Below are 16,357 nucleotides of genomic sequence, written 5' to 3' on the forward strand. Positions count from 1 at the left end.
CCGGAACGACTGGTAAGACAGGTACCTAACAATAGTCAATCCAGGGAGTAATTTTCTCCCTGAGAATACTCTTTTCCTCTATTACAGAGATGAACTCCAACTACAAATTCCTCTGGACCCTAGTGCTGACTTACAAGGCATTCCAGGTTCATGCCGGCTTCGGCGATCCACGTGAAGCTCTCACAATAATACGACAACGGCATGGTAAGCCTTGTGATTGCGCTGGAGGATATTTTGCCAGCCCACCTAATTCTTATATAACAACTGTATCTTGCTCCTCTTACACAGCATACCTGCCGCTTAACTCCCTTAAGTGGAGGTGTGTATCTACCCCAAGAATATCTAGTGGAGGGGGCAACATAACCTGCCCTTGCACTACATTTATAGATTCTATACACAGCTCCTGTTTCACCGCTTATCAAAAATGTACCTCTGGCGGTAAAACATACTATACGGCTATCTTAACCAGAACTAGAACCCCTGCTATAGGGGCCAGCAATGTCCCTACAGTTTTAGGAAATACCAATAACCTTATATCGGCTGGCTGTACTGGAACTGTAGGACAGCCTGTCTGTTGGAATGTTCACCCTCCTCTTCATATCTCTGATGGAGGAGGACCACAAGACAAGGCCCGAGAAATTACGGTACACAAAAAACTTGAGGAGTTACAAAGGTATCTGTACCCGGAAATTCACTACCACCCCTTGGCCCTGTCCAAAACTCGTAGGAAAGAAAAAATTGATGCCCAGACCTTTGACCTCCTCACTGTTACACATAGTCTGCTCAATAATTCCAACTCTGGTCTAGCCAGTGATTGCCGGCTATGCTTACCATTAGGGGATCCTGTTCCTCTTGCCATACCCAGTAATGACTCAAAATATACATCCAATACTTCCTGTACAATCATTCCCCCCCTTCGAGTACAGCCCCTCGAATTCTCTAATTCCTCGTGCATCTACTCTCCGTTTCTCAATAATTCCTACGACATTGACGTAGGCATAGCTGAGTTCACTAATTGCTCTATTATCACTAATGTTTTCCATTCGCTGTGTGCCCCAAACAGTTCAGTTTTCATATGTGGCAACAATAGAGCATATACATATTTGCCCACAAATTGGACAGGACTTTGTATCCTAGCCACCCTTCTGCCAGATATAGACATTATTCCTGGAAATGAGCCTGTACCTATTCCGGCCATAGATCATTTTTTAGGAAGAAACAAGAGGGCAATACAATTTATCCCCCTACTTGTAGGATTAGGCATAACTACTGCTGTAACAACTGGGGTTTCAAGCATAGGGGTCTCTGTTACTCAATACACCAAATTGTCTCGCCAATTGATCTCAGATATGCAGGCCATCTCAAGTACTATACAGGATCTACAAGATCAAGTAGATTCCCTGGCAGAAGTAGTGCTCCAAAATAGGAGAGGCCTAGATTTATTAACTGCTGAACAGGGAGGTATCTTCTTAGCTCTACAGGAAAAGTGCTGTTTTTACGCCAACAAGTCCGGGATCGTCAGAGACAAAATCAAACATCTACAAGAAGACTTAGAAAAACGACGAAAAGAGATGATTGATAACCCACTCTGGACTGGTTTCCATGGACTCCTCCCTTATATCTTACCATTATTGGGCCCCCTGATTTGTTTATTACTCTTACTTTCTTTGGGACCCATAATCTTCAATAAGCTCATGACATTTATTAAGCAACAGATCGAGGCTATCCAAGCCAAACCCATCCAGGTCCATTATCATCGCTTAGAACAGGAAGATTACGGTGGTTCACACTTACGCTTGCTATAAACCACCTTCCCTGTGTGCTGAACTGGACAGCCAATGACGGGTAAGAGAGTGTCATCTCTCACTAACCTAAGACAGGAGGGCCGTCATAGCTACTGCCTAATCCCATGACGGGTACCAGTGAAGAGATGTGTCACTCCAACCTAAGACAGGCGCAGTTCCCGAGGGACTATCTTCTAGTTACTAATAATATAAAAAAGGAGGACCTGTCTGGAGCTGTGAGGTTTGGAGATTGCTGCAGCCTCTGTTGCTTAAACTCCACATTGTAAGACAAGATGGCGCACTTCCTGGTTCTTCATCATCAACCCTTCCCGCACGCGCGCGAACTTTTCCTGCCCGCGGGTAGATTACCTCGCGCCTCCGGATATGACAAAGTCTACCGAGCATGCATCCGGTGACGTCTCTCATTATTCCCCTCCCCGCCTGCTCTGAGCCCTTCCTCTTACCTGGCAGCCTATATAAGGCATTACACCGCTGCCGTTAAACGAGACTTGATCAGAATACTGTCTTGTCTCCATTTCTTGTGTCTCTTGTCTCTCATAATTCCCACCCCCTCCTTCAAGGTCTGTGTTAATAATCCCGCTGTTCGGGACACTTCTTTAGCTCTCATATATATGTGAGAACATGTGATATTTGTCTTCCTGCGCCTGGCTTATTTCACTTAACATAATGGCCTCTAGGTCCAACCATGTTGCTGCAAATGACAAGATTTCATTTTTTTTATGGCTGAATAATATTCCATTGTGTGTGTGTGTGTGTGTGTATATATATATCACATTTTCTTTATTCATCTATTGATGGCACTTAGGTTGCTTTCATACTACGGCTATTGTAAATAGTGCCGCAATAAACATGAGAGTAGAGATATCTTTTCCATATGTTGATTTCCTTTCTTTTGGATAGACATACCTAGTAGTGGAATTGCTGGAGCTTGTGGTCGTTCTAATTTAATTTTTTTTGAGGAAACTCCATGCTATTCTCCATAGTGACTATACTAATTTATATTCCCACCAACAATGTACGATGGTTTCCTTATCTCCACATCCTCACCAGCATCTGTTATTGTCTGTCTTTTTTTTTTGAGACTGAGTCTCGCTCTGTCCCCCAGGCTGGGATGCAATGGTGCAATCTCAGCTCGCTGCAACCTCCACCTCCCAAGTTCTAGCGATTCTCCTGCCTCAGCCTCCTGAGTAGCTGGGATTACAGGCACCTGCCACTACATCTGGCTAATTTTTGTATTTTTAGTAGAGATGGAGTTTCACTATGTTGGTCAGACTGATCTCAAACTCCTGACCTCAGGTGATCCACCCACCTCAGCCTCCCAAAGTGCTGAGATTACAGGCGTGAGCTATCACGCCCAGCTGCCTTTTTTATAGAAACCATTTCAACTGGAGTGAGATGATATCTCATTGAAGTTTTGATTTGCATTTCTCTGATGATTAGTGACATTGAGCATTTTTTCATATACCTGTTAGCTGTTTGTATGTCCTCTTTTGAGAAATGTCTATTTAGATCTTTTTTTTTTTTTTTCTATTGAGGCAAGGTCTCATTCTATTGCCCAGGCTGGAGTGCAGTGGCACGATCTCAGCTTACTGCAACCTCCACCTCCTGGGTTCAAATGATTTTCCCACCTCAGCCTCCTGAGAAGCTGGGACTGCAGGTGCACCACTACGCCCGGCTAATTTTTGTATTTTTTGGTAGAGACAGGGTTTTATCATTGGTCAGGCTGGTCTTGAACTCTTAACCTCAAGCAATGCACCCACCTTGTTTTCCCAAAGTGCTGGGATTACAGGTGTAAGTCACCGCATCCGACCCATTCAGATTTTTTGTTTGTTTGTTTTGAGATGGAGTTTTGATCTTGTTGCCCAGGCTGGAGTGCAATGGTGGATCTCGGCTCATTGTAACCTCTGTCTTCTGGGTTCAAGCGATTCTCCTGCCTCAGCCTCCAAAGTAGCTGGGATTACAGGCATGTGCCAACACTCCTGGCTAATTTTGTATTTTTAGTAGAGATGGGATTTCTCCATGTTGGTCAGGGCTGGTCTCCACCTCCTGACCTCAGGTAATCTGCTTGCCTCAGCATCCCAAAGTGCTAGAATTACAGGCGTGAGCCACCGAGCCCCACCAACCTATTCAGGTCTTTTAACCACTTTTTATTTTTATTTTTATTTTTTGCTGACAACAGGCACTTTATTAGTGGGGAAACTCGCCTTGGTCTGGCAGAGACTGGGATGGACAGGACGAGCGCCCATCTTGAGGGAGTATTTTCTGTATTATCAGGTGTTCCTCCTTGTAGGTTTAGAGGAAACACCCTCATAGATGAAAACCCTCCAGAGAGCAGCGCTGCAACTGCCAAGCAGCCGGAGTAGGAAGGGGGCCCTAGGCACTGCTGGGACCTTGAGACAGCAGGGCTTCGATGTCAGGCTCGATGTCAATGGTCTGGAAGCGGCGGCTGTACCTGCGTACGGGCACACTGTCAGGGCCCACCAGGAACTTCTCGAAGTTCCAGGCAACATCGTTGCGGCACACCGGAGACCAGGTGATGAACTTGGGGTCGGTCATGAGCGCAGTGGCATCGTCGCTGGGGGCTGGCAGGGCCTCCCGCAGGAAGGCGAAGAGAGGGTGCGCCCCGCACCGTTCACCTCGCACTTCTCGAAGAGCATGAAGTTGGGCTCGAACCCACCACCAGGTCGAACGTACTTGAGGGAATTCAGAATCTCTTCGTTCTTGGTGTTCTCCTGATGCCCAAACTGGTTGCACGGGAAGCCGAGCACCACCAGGCCCCGGGGCCCAAGGCGCCGCTGCAGCTCGTTCATCTGGGTGTAGTCCCGGACCCTGGTGCCTCAGAGGGACGCCACATTCTCGGTAAGTAGCACCTTGCCCCGCAGGGAGCCCAGGCTCACAGGCTCCCTGCCGTCCAGCGGCGCGCCTAGAAGGCGTACACCGACTGGGCAGCTGCCGCCGCTAGCCGAGCAGCACACATGGCGCAACTGTCCGAGCAACTACCTTAACCACTTTTTAAAGTTTAACTTTTTAAACTTTAACTTTGATAAAGCTCCTTTTATATTCTGGTTATTAGACCATTGTCAGATGGGTAGTTTGCAAATATTTTTTCCCATTCTGTAGGTTATCTTTCCACTTTCTTGGTTGTTTCCTTTGCTGTGCAGAAGCTTTTAAACTTGATGCAATCCCATTTATCTATTTTTGCTTTGGTTGCCTGTGCCTTTGAGGTCTTATCCAAAAAATCTTCGCCCTTGCCGGGTGCAGTGGCTCATGCCTATAATCCCAGCACTTTGGGAGGCTGAGGCAGGCGGATCACCTGAGGTCAGGAGTTTGAGACCAGCCTGGCCAACAAGGGGAAACCCTGTCTCTACTACAAATACAAAAATTAGCTGGGCATGGTGGCAGGCGCCTGTAATCCCAGCTACTTGAGAGGCTGAGGCAGGAAGAATTGCTTGAACCCTGGAGGTGGAGGTTGCAGTGAGCCAAGATTGCACCACGGCACTACAGCTTAAGCGACGGAGTGAGACTCCATCTCAAAAAAAAAAAGCTTTGCCCAGACCAATGTCCTGGAGTTTTTCCCCAATGTTTCCTTCTAGTAGCTTCATAGTTTCAGGTCCTACATTTAGGTCTTTGATTCATTTTGATTTGATTTTGTGTATGGTGCGAGGCAGGGATCTAGTTTCAGTCTTCTGCATGTGGTTATCTAGTTTTCCCAGCAGCATTCGTTGAAGAGACTGTCCTTCCCCCAGTGTATATTCTTGGCACTTTTGTCAAAGAGTTGCCCGTAAATACATGGATTTGTATCTGGGTTCTCTATACATTCCATTGGTCCATGTATCTGTTTTTACGCCACTCCAATGCTTATTTGACTGCTATTGCTTTGTAGCAAATTTTGAAATCAAGATAATATGGTGCCTCCACCTTTGTTCTTTTTGCTCAGAATTGCTTTGGCTATTCAGGGTCTTTTGTGGTTCCACATAAATTTTAAGATTTTTTTTTTTCTATTTCTGTGAAGAATGTCATTGGTATTTTGATAGGAATTGCATTTGTTTGTTTGTTTCAAAACAAGGTCTCACTCTGTCGCCCAAGCTGGAGTGTCATGGTGCAATCTCAGCTCACTGCAACTTCAGCTTCCTCAGCTCAAGCAATCATCCCACCACCAGTCTCCTGAGTAGCTGGCAGTACAGGCACATGCCACCAAGCCTGGCTAATTTTTGTATTTTCTGTAGACACGGGGTTTCACCATATTGCCCAGGCTGGTTCGAACTCCTGAGCTCAAGTAATGTGCCCACCTCAGCCTCCCAAAGTGCTGGAATTACAGGCATGAGCCACTGCGCTCCACCTGTTATTGTCTTTATTTGGAAATTAAATATATTTAAGGAGATTTGTAGGGGTTCCAAGTTGACAAGGGGCGAACTTTTGGACTTAATTTTAGGTGCCAACTTGTCTAGATTAAAGAATGCCTAGAAACTTGGTAATGCATTATTTTGGGTGTGTCTGGAAGGGTGTTTCCAGAGAAGACTGTAGTGTGAGTCAGAGTGGATTAGGTGGGAAAGATATGCCTTCAGTGTTCGTGGGCACTGTCCAATCCACTGACGGCCTGGAGAGAACAAACACAGAAGGCGAATTGGTTTCTCTCTGAGAACTGGGATAGGCTTTTTTTTTTCCTGCTGCCTTAAACATCAGACCTCCTGGCTCACCAGTCTTTGGGCTCCAGATTTACACCAGCAGGCCCCCGAGTCCTAAGGCCTTTGACCTCAAATTGAGAGTTACACCCTCGGCTTCTCTGGTTCTGAGACCTTCAGACTTGGTCTGAGCCATGCTAGTGGCATCCCTGGGTCTCCAGCAGATGTTGTGGGACTTCTCAGCCTCCATAACTGCATAAGTCAATTCCCCTAATACTCTCTCCTATTTGTATACACATATCCTGTTGGTTCTGTCTCTCTGGAAAACCCTGACTAATACAGACTCAGTATTAAGGAAGCTGAAAATCATTCCCCCTTACTGACTTTCTCACAACATAATGGAAGAGATCTGTGAAATTGTTTCCTCACAAAAAGGCTGTGATCATTGTGTGAGTTTGCTTAATGATGAAATATAAGTCTAAAAGCTAATTATTATTGATGCTGTGAAAGCAGAAAATTGCTTAATTGCGATGGCTGAGCAATAACCAGAGTTTCAAATGGACAGCATATACTTTAGAAATTTGTAGGCTGGGTGCAGTGGCTCACGCCTGTAATCCCAGCACTTTGGGAGGCTGAGGCAGGCCGATCATTTGAGGTCAGGAGTTCAAGACCAGCCTGACCAATATGGCAAAACCCTGTCTCTACCAAAAATACAAAAAATTTAGCCAGGCATGGTGGTGCATGCCTGTAGTCCCAGCTACTCAGAAGGTTGAGGCAGGCGAATCACTTCAACTCGGGAGGCGGAGGTTGCAGTGAGCCGGAGGTGGCGCCACTGCACTCCAGCCTGGGTAACAGAGCAAGACTATGTCTCAAAAAAAAACAAAAAACAAAAAACCTTGACTACAACCACTCTTTAAATACAAGTGCAGTGAGTATTTTGAAATTACAGAGGAAGTGAAAACACAGGCAAAAAATCCAACAAGTCTCCCCTGCTAAATTGTTCAATCATGTATGACTTTTGCCCCTTCACACATAGCACCATTCTTGCCTTTAAAGAATGCCCTTTGTCAGAGAATGAAAATAATTCAACAAGCTCAGCAACCTTCTGAATCAAAGTTATTTGCTGATATTGAATGGCAAACTATCCTGAATTAGGGATTTGACTGTTGAAGAAGATAGACTTCTTGTATCTTCCAGTAAATCTAACAGAAAAATCAGCACATGCTTATCTTTGGCTAATGGATGGCACTTTCAGAACTGTCCACACTGTTTTCTCTTTTTTAATGAATTATATACAATTTATGACCCTGTTAAATCCGAAATCTCTAGAATTTATTTGCTTATTTATGTATTAATGACTGAAAAAAGTGAGGCACGTTGTAAAACCGTATTTGTGGATTTGGTGGACTTTGTAGAAGAAAATGGATTTCAACTGAATCCTCAAACTGTAATGACAGGTGTGGAATCAGGACTAATCAAAGCCTTCTAAAAGTGAATTTCAAGGTATTACTAATAAAATTTGTTTTTTCCATTCAGCCCAATGCATTTGGTGGAAAATTAGATGAGGGGATTAGCCAGGCAATAAGGGAACAATGAAAACTTCAGTTAAAAAAATATGTCATTTGCCTGCATTGACATTCCTTCCAGATGATGACATTCCAGGAGTTTTTGATAAATTAAAGCCATATTTGCCTGAAGAAGCTAGTGAAGTTACTGACTAGTTAAAAAATAATTATGTACATGGTAGGATGAGGAGGCACTCAGCGGTGTTGCTGGTTTTTTAAAAATTTTTTGTTTTGAGACAGAGTCTTGCTCTGTTGCTCAGGCTGGAGCACAGTGAGCGATCTCAGCTCACTGTAGTCTTTGGCTCCTGGGTTCAAGTGATTTTAGTGTCTCAGCCTCTCGAATAGCTGGAATTACAGGTGCGTGCCACCACGCCTGGCTAATTTTTGTAGTTTTAGTAGAGATGGGGTTTTACCATGTTGGCCAGGCTGGTCTTGAACTCCTGACCTCAAGTGATCCACTCACCTCGGCCTCCCAAAATGCTGGGATTACAGGTGTGAGCCATGGCGCTGGCCTGATATTGCTGTTTGATCACCAGTATTGTTTCCACTAAATCTGTGGTCTGTATATGAGTACATGTGAAATGGGTTTCCATATGGCCAAAACAACATAGACGCATGGCATGGGAAAATTAATAGGGAATGCTGATATCTATGTACAGAGGATCACAGAAAAATTTCAAAAAGAGCAGTGTCACATAGAAAATGAATGTGAACATATTTTTCAAGGAGACTCATGCCCTAAAAGAAAAAAAAGCAGGTATTTATTGAGGTGTAAGACTCATGGTCTTGATGTTACAGTTGGTGTTACAATCATGGTCAATGATTGTTACAGTTGTTCAGCTCTTATGGATTACCTCTGTGCAATTACCCATAGTCTATCTCTGTAATGCACTTTTTTGTATGTCAGATTTTCTTTTCAGCTTTTGGTTTAGTTTAGTTTAGTTTAGTTTTTTTCCTGCTACTTTAAATTACTGGCATTATTTTTTAGAAGTCTCTATGGTATGTATCTCATCTTTGCATCACTTCCAATACTGGAGGTATTAATTGTGTAAAGACTTTCAGAGTTCTAAATCTTTTTTTTTTTTGTCCGAGTCTTGTTCTGTCATCCAAGTAGAGTGCAATGTCCACTCTCCGCTCACTGCAATCTCTACCTCCCAGGTTCAAGCAATTCTCCTGCCTCAGCTTCCTGAGTTTTTCATGCATTTTTTGCAAATTTGTCTCCACAAAGGTGCATTTGTGTATAAGCATTGTGCATGTATATAAAAACATGGAAATGTCCTCAAAAAATTAAGAGATGTCCTTTTTGTGCATTTGTGTTAGTGAAAGATAAAATTTCTCGATAGTTCAGCTCTTTGGATGACTGCATATGCAGTGGTGAACCATCATGGTTTTTGATCAGCCTCATCAAAAGACTTGGGTTGCCCGTCACGAGATGTCAGATTATTGAAGTTACATAAGCTCCTTCTTCTTTCTTTCTTTCTTTTTCTTCCTTCCTTCCTTCCTTCCTTCCTTCCTTTTTCTTTCTTTCTTTCTTTCTTTCTTCTTTTTCTTTCTTTTCTTTTGTCTTTCTTTTTCTTTCTTTTCTTTTGTCTTTCTTTTTCTTTCTTTCCTTTTTTCTTTCTCTCTTTTTTCTTTCTTTCTCTCTCTCTTTCTCACTCTCTCTTTCTGTCTTTCTCTCTCTCTCTCTTTCTTTCTTTCTTTCTTTCTTCTTTTGAGACAGATTCTTGCTCCATCACCAGATGTCAGATTATTGAAGTTATATAAACTCTCTTTATCTTTCTCTTTCTTTCTTCTTTTTCTTCCTTCCCTCCCTCCCGCCCTCTCTCTTCTGTCTCTTTTTTTTTTTTTTTTTTTTTTTTTTTTTGAGACGGAGTCTCGCTCTCGCCCGGGCTGGAGTGCAGTGGCCGGATCTCAGCTCACTGCAAGCTCTGCCTCCCGGGTTTACGCCATTCTCCTGCCTCAGCCTCCCGAGTAGCTGGGACTACAGGCGCCCGCCACCATGCCCGGCTAGTTTTTTGTATTTTTTTAGTAGAGACGGGGTTTCACCGTGTTAGCCAGGATGGTCTTGATCTCCTGACCTTGTGATCCGCCCGTCTCGGCCTCCCAAAGTGCTGGGATTATAGGCTTGAGCCACCGCGCCCGGCCTCTTCCGTCTTTTTCTTTCTTTTCTCTTCTCTTCTCTTCTCTTCTCTTCTCTTCTCTTCTCTTCTCTTCTCTTCTCTTCTCTTCTTTCTTTCTTTCTTTCTTTCTTTCTTTCTCTCTCTCTCTCTCTCTCTCTCTCTTTCTTTCTTTCTTTCTTTCTTTCTTTCTTTCTTTCTTCTTTCTTCCTTCCTTCCTTTCCTTCCTTTCCTTCCTTTCCTTTCTTTCCTTTCTTTCCTTTCTTTCCTTCTTTCTTCTTTTCTTCTTTTGAGACAGGTTCTTGCTCCATCACCCAGGCTGGAGTGCAGCAGTGTAATCTCCGCTCACTGCAACCTCTGCCTCCTGGGCTCAAGCAATTCTCCTGCCTCAGCCTCCTGAGTAGCTGGGACTACAGGCATGCACCTAATTTTAGCTCATGCACCTAAAATTAGCTCAGCTGATTTTTTTATTTTTAGTAGAGACAGGGTTTCTCCATGTTGGCCAGTCTGGTCTCAAACTCCTGACCTCAGATGGTGCTCCTGCCTCAGCCTCCCAAAGTGTTGGGATTACAGGCATGCGCCACTGCACCTGGCCATAGTTCTTTATAAATATGCTTCATCTGCTCATAAATGTTACACCCATGTGACTGTTTTTAGAATATCTGAGTGTTTATGCTTCCAAAAATATGTATCTTGATGCCTATTCTATTGTGTAAAGTGGTCTATAAAGTATTCTGTTTGTGTTGTTGTTGTTTTTGTTGTTTGAGTCAGGGCCTCACTCTGTCACCCAGGTTGGAGTGCTGTGGCGTGATCATAGCTCACTACAACTCCACCTCCCAGGGTCAGGCGTCCCACTTCAGCCTCCCAGGTAGCTGGGACTATAGGTGCTACCACACCTGGCTAACTTTTCATATTTTTAGTAGAGACGGGGTTTTGCTATGTTGCTGATTTGCTGAGGCTGGTCTAGAACTTCTGGGCTCAAGCGATTCACCCACCTCAGCTGTAAATGCTGGGATGACTGGGGCGAGCCACCATGCCTGGCCTACTTCTGTTGTGTTTTTATGTTTCTCTAATAAGTCCCCTTTAAAAATGTAAATAAATATCTTTAAAATTTTTTAAAATTATGTTTCCAGAATAATATTTTCATAATTTTGTTCTTTCGAGATTTCAACATTCAGGATTATGGTGTTCAGGATTGTGTCTTTCAGGGTTATGATCGGCTCCTACCACAGTGACCTCTTTGGGTGCTGTTCTGTTTTGGTCTTTGCCAGAGGTATTTGCAAATGTTTCCCTAACACTATGCTGGCTATACCTATAGTCATGTAGCCATCCTTCCCTGGATCATGTCCGACTTCTCCCTGTAAAAACCTGAAGACACAATTTATCTTTTTATCACATTTCTCCTACCTTCCACCCATAACTCTGCTCCACAAAACACTGAGAAGAAGAGCCAGTTTTTACTAAAGATTTTATGGAAAGAAAAAGGCAAAGAATTTACAAGGCACACCACACACAAATGACTTAAAGTTCCAGTTGAACATTTTTTGTCCTCTCCCCAAAATGCTACCAGCCAGTTTCTCGCTCTCGCCTAATCCTTCATACACCCTCTCTTAGAGTAATTTAGCACTTTTTGATTTCTCTATCATTGTCAACCTTTCCATGATTTTGAAGCCTAGTCTCTCTAAATGGGTTTAATCAAGGCAGGTCTGTCCCTAGGGAAGGATTCTCCTGCTTCTTCTCCCCTTATGGTCTTATTCATTTTGTTACATTCCTGATTCTCTTTTTCCAGGCCAAATCCCTTATGAACTTTTTCATATCTAGTTGTCACCTGTCTTCTCTGCCTGAATGTCGCATAGCTACTTTATTTGATGATATCTCAAATCCAACTTGCATTCTTTCCTGTCTTTCCAATTCTATTTATCTTATTTCAGAAAAGGGTACCACCACCCACCCAAGTATTCCAAGGCAGAAGCCTGGGAACCATCCTTGACTCTTCCCTCCTTCCTCACACCCAGGTTATCACTCCTTCCATCCATCTAGCAATCAATCACCAGGTACTATTGAGTCTGATTTTTCAAAAAAATATTTTTAATCTACTTCTTTCCATCCCCACTTGCCATAATGAATGAATCTCTTCTGCTCAGAAATTTATAACAGGCTGGGTGCAATGGCTTATGCCTGCAACACCAGCATTATAGGAGGCTGAAGTAAGAGGATCGCTTGAGCCCCAGAGCTTAAGGCCAGCCTGGGCAACATAGTGAGACTTCATCTCTATAAAAAATTAGCCAGGCATGATGGCATGCCCCTGTAGACCCAGCTGCTATGGAGGCTGAAGTGTGAAGATAGCTTGAGCCCAGGAGGTCGAGGCTGCAGTAAGCTGTGATTGTGCTAGTCTTGGCAACAGAGTAAGACTCTGTCTCATTAAAAAATAATAAAAATAATAAATTACAACAATGCTCCATTGTTTGACACATAAACTAAACTTCTTTGGCTTTTAAAATGGATGCTAACATGAAAACACTTCATTATGATCAGAGGGTTGTCTGTTTTCCTCCCAAGAAAGCTATTTGCATCTGATTAAATTGTAGCGGTCCCTTTCACTATCTCCATCTTTATTTATTTATTTATATTTTTTTAAATGGAGTCTCCCTTTGTTGCCCAGGCTGGAGTGCAGTGGCACAATTTGGATCACTGCAACCTCCGCCTCCCAGGTTCAAGCAATTATCCATCCTCAGCTTCCCGAGTGACTGGGATTACAGGCACCCACCATCACGGCTGGCTAATTTTTGTATTTTTAGTAGAGACAGGGTTTCACCATATTGCCCAGGTTGGTCTCGAACTCCTGAGCTCAGGTGATCCGCCCGCCCTGTTCTCCCAAAGTGCTAGGATTACAGGTGTGAGCCACTACACCGGCCTCCTCAAACTTCTGTACAGCATATTCCTCTTTCTTGTTTTGTGTTTCCACCTAATTTGGGCGAAACACACACCAGTAGCTTCCTAAAAAAGAGTACATGAGAGGTAAATTTTTTGAGACCCTGTATGTCTGAAAATTTCCTTAATTTACTCTCACAGCTAATTGGTAGTTTGATCAGATATATAATTCTAGGTTAGAAATAACTTTTCTAAAAGAAAACATTGGGAAAACGCTCTAAGACATTGGACTGGGCAAAGATTTCTTGAGTAATACCCTCAAAGCACAGGCAACCAAAGCAAATTTGGACAAATGGGATCACATTAAGTTAAAAAGCTTCTGCGCAGCAAAGAGAACAATCAACAAAGTAAAGAGACAACCCACGGAATGGGAGAAAACTACCCGTCTGACAAGGCATTAATAACGAGAATATATAAGGAGCTCTAACAACTCAGTAGGAAAAAATCTAATAATCTGATAAAAATGAGCAAAAGATTTGAATAGACATTTCTCAAAAGAAGACATACAAATAGGCTAGGTGTAGTGCCTCACACCTGTAATCTCAGCACTTTGGAAGGCTAAGGTGGGCAGATCACCTGAGGTCAGAAGTTTCAGACCACCCTGGCCAACAAGGTGAAACCCTGTCTCTACTAAAAATACAAACATTAGAGGGCATGGTGGCACCCACCTGTAATCCTAGCCACTCAGGAAGCTGAGGCATGAGAATTGCTTGAACCTGGGAGGTGGAGGCTGCTGTGAGCCATCATCGTGCCACTGCACTCCAGGCTGGGTGACAGAGTGAGATTCTGTCTCAAAACAAAACAAAAAAACGAGTGAGAAATCCAGACATTATATGCTGTCAGATGTTAGGGAGTATCAGGTATACAACACCATTATTTAAAAAAGAAGAAGAAGAAGAAGACATACAAATGGCAAAGAGGTATTAGAAAAGGTGTTCAACATCATTGATCATTAGAGAAACGTAAATCAAAATTCCGATGAGATATCATCTCAGCACAGTTAAAATGACTTATATCTAAAAGATGGGAAATAATAAATGCTGGCAAGGATGTGGAAAAAAGGAATCCTGGTACACTGTTGCTGGGAATGTAGATTAGTACAGTTGCTATGGAGAATAGTTTGGAGGTTCCTCAAAAAACTAAAAATTGAGCTACCATATGATTCAGCAATCCTACCACTAGGTATGTACTCCAAAGAAAGGAAATCAGTATATCAAAGAGATATCTGCACTCCTATGTTTGTTGCAGCACTATTCACGGTAGCCAAGATTTGGAAGCCACCTAAGTGTCCATCAACAGGTGAATGGATAAAGAAAGTGTGTTACGTGTACACAATAGAGTGCTATGCAGCCATAAAAAATAATGAGATCCTATCATTTGCAACAACATGAATGGAACTGGGGGTCATTATGTTAAGTGAAATAAGCCAGGCACAGAAAGACAAACTGCACGTTCTTATTTGTGGGAGATAAAAGTTAAAACAATTAAACTCACGGAGATAGGAGAATGATGGTTACCAGAGGAAGGGTAGTTGGGGCCAGGGGGGCGGGCGGATGGTTAATGGGACAAAAAATAGAATAAATAAGATCTAGTATTTGATAGTGCAACAAGGTGACTATAGTTAACAATAACTGATTGTACATTTTAAGGTAATTAAAAGAGTGGAATTCGATCATTTATAATACAAAGAAAGGATAAATGCTTCAGGTGATGGATACTCCATTTACCTTGATTTGATTATTATGCATCATATGCATCATATTATCAAAATATCTCATGTACCCCATAAATATATACACTACTATGTACCCACAAAAATTAAAAGTAAAAATTTTATTTAAGAATGCATAACTTTTCTTCAGAATTTTGAGTGTCATGGTTGTCGTCCGGCTTCTGCTGTTGCTGTTGAGAAGCTGTATTAGTTTTCTACTGCTGTTAATAAATCACCACAAATTTAGCAGCTTAAAAAAATACCCATGTATTAGTTTACAGTTCCATAGGTCAGAAATCTGAGCAGAGCATGACTGGATTCTCTGTTCAGGGTATCCTAAGGCTGAAATTAAGGTGTTAGCTGGATTGAATGCTTGTGTGGAAACTCTGGGGGAAAATGTGCATCCAGGTTCACTCAGGTTGTTGGCAGAATTCTGTGCTTTGTGGTTGTAAGACCATGATAAGCGTTTTCTTGAGGGCTATCAGCCAGGGACCACTCTCAGCTCCTGCAGGCCTCTGCATTCTTTGCACTGTGGACTGCACATCTTCAGAGCTGGCTATGGAGAATTTCCTTTGCCAGGAAGAGTCCTTTCAGCCCCTCATAAGGCTAATTAGGTCATGCCTTTCTCAAAGCCAACTGTTCCATAATAACAACCTAGTTATGGTCATTAAATCCATGACATTTCTGGTACCAGAGACATGTCCACAGGGGGTGGGGACTCTTACAGGCCATCTTAGAATTCTGCCTACCACAGAAGTCTAAAATTATTCTAATTTGTGATTTATATTATATGTTCTATTTTTACCTCTGGATGCTTACAAAATTTCCCATTGTCCTCAGGTTTCTGAAATTTCATGATATGCCTTTGTATGAACTTATTTTTATCTATTGTGCTGTGCACTATATAAACCACTTCAGCATGGAGACTCACATTCTTCAATTTAATTTGATTATTTTCATTAACTATTTTCTCCCTTTCATTTTTCTGTTCTTGTTTCTGGAACTGTAATTATTTGCATGTTGGTCTGTCTGGATTAATCCTCTCATCTTCACTGGCTTTTTTGTCCTTCATTTCTAACTGTACTTATTTTTTCTCAACATTATCTTCCAGATATTTATTTTTTCATGTAGGTTCTCAACGTTTTAATTTACAAGAGCTGATTTTTTTTGGTTTTATTTTGTTTATTTGTATCATAAATGTTCCTATTGTACGGCATCATGGTCTGTTTACTGGATGCAACATTTTCTCTTATTTCTCTGAGGACATTTATTTATTTATTTACTTTCTTTTGAGACAGAGTTTTGCTCTGTCACCCAGACTGGAGTGCAGTGGCGTGATCTCAGCTCACTGCAACTTCTGTCTCAGGTTCAAGCGATTCTCCTTCCTCAGCCTCCTGAGTAGCTGGGATTACAGGCGAGTGTCACCACACCTGGCTAATTTTTGTATTTTTGGTAGAGAAAAGGTTTCACCATTTGTCCAGGCTGGTCTCAAATTCCCAACCTCAGGTGATCCACCCGCCTTGGCCTCCCAAAGTGTTGGGATTACAGGCATGAGCCACCATACCCATCATCTGAGGATATTTAATGAGGGTTTTCTTTAGGGAGT

At 42.6% G+C, this 16,357-nt stretch overlaps 1 pseudogene across 1 annotated transcript; it reads right to left on the minus strand.

Moving 5' to 3' along the window:
- Positions 1-3,961: 3,961 nt before the first annotated feature.
- On the minus strand, positions 3,962-4,782 carry LOC117075198 (annotated as a pseudogene). Its single transcript, XR_004433877.1, has one exon. The product of XR_004433877.1 is annotated as a glutathione peroxidase 1-like (transcript).
- Positions 4,783-16,357: the final 11,575 nt, after the last annotated feature.

This window comes from Trachypithecus francoisi, unplaced genomic scaffold, assembly GCF_009764315.1.
Source record: "Trachypithecus francoisi isolate TF-2019V2 unplaced genomic scaffold, Tfra_2.0 Lachesis_group5, whole genome shotgun sequence".
Classification (NCBI taxonomy): Eukaryota; Metazoa; Chordata; class Mammalia; order Primates; family Cercopithecidae; genus Trachypithecus; species Trachypithecus francoisi.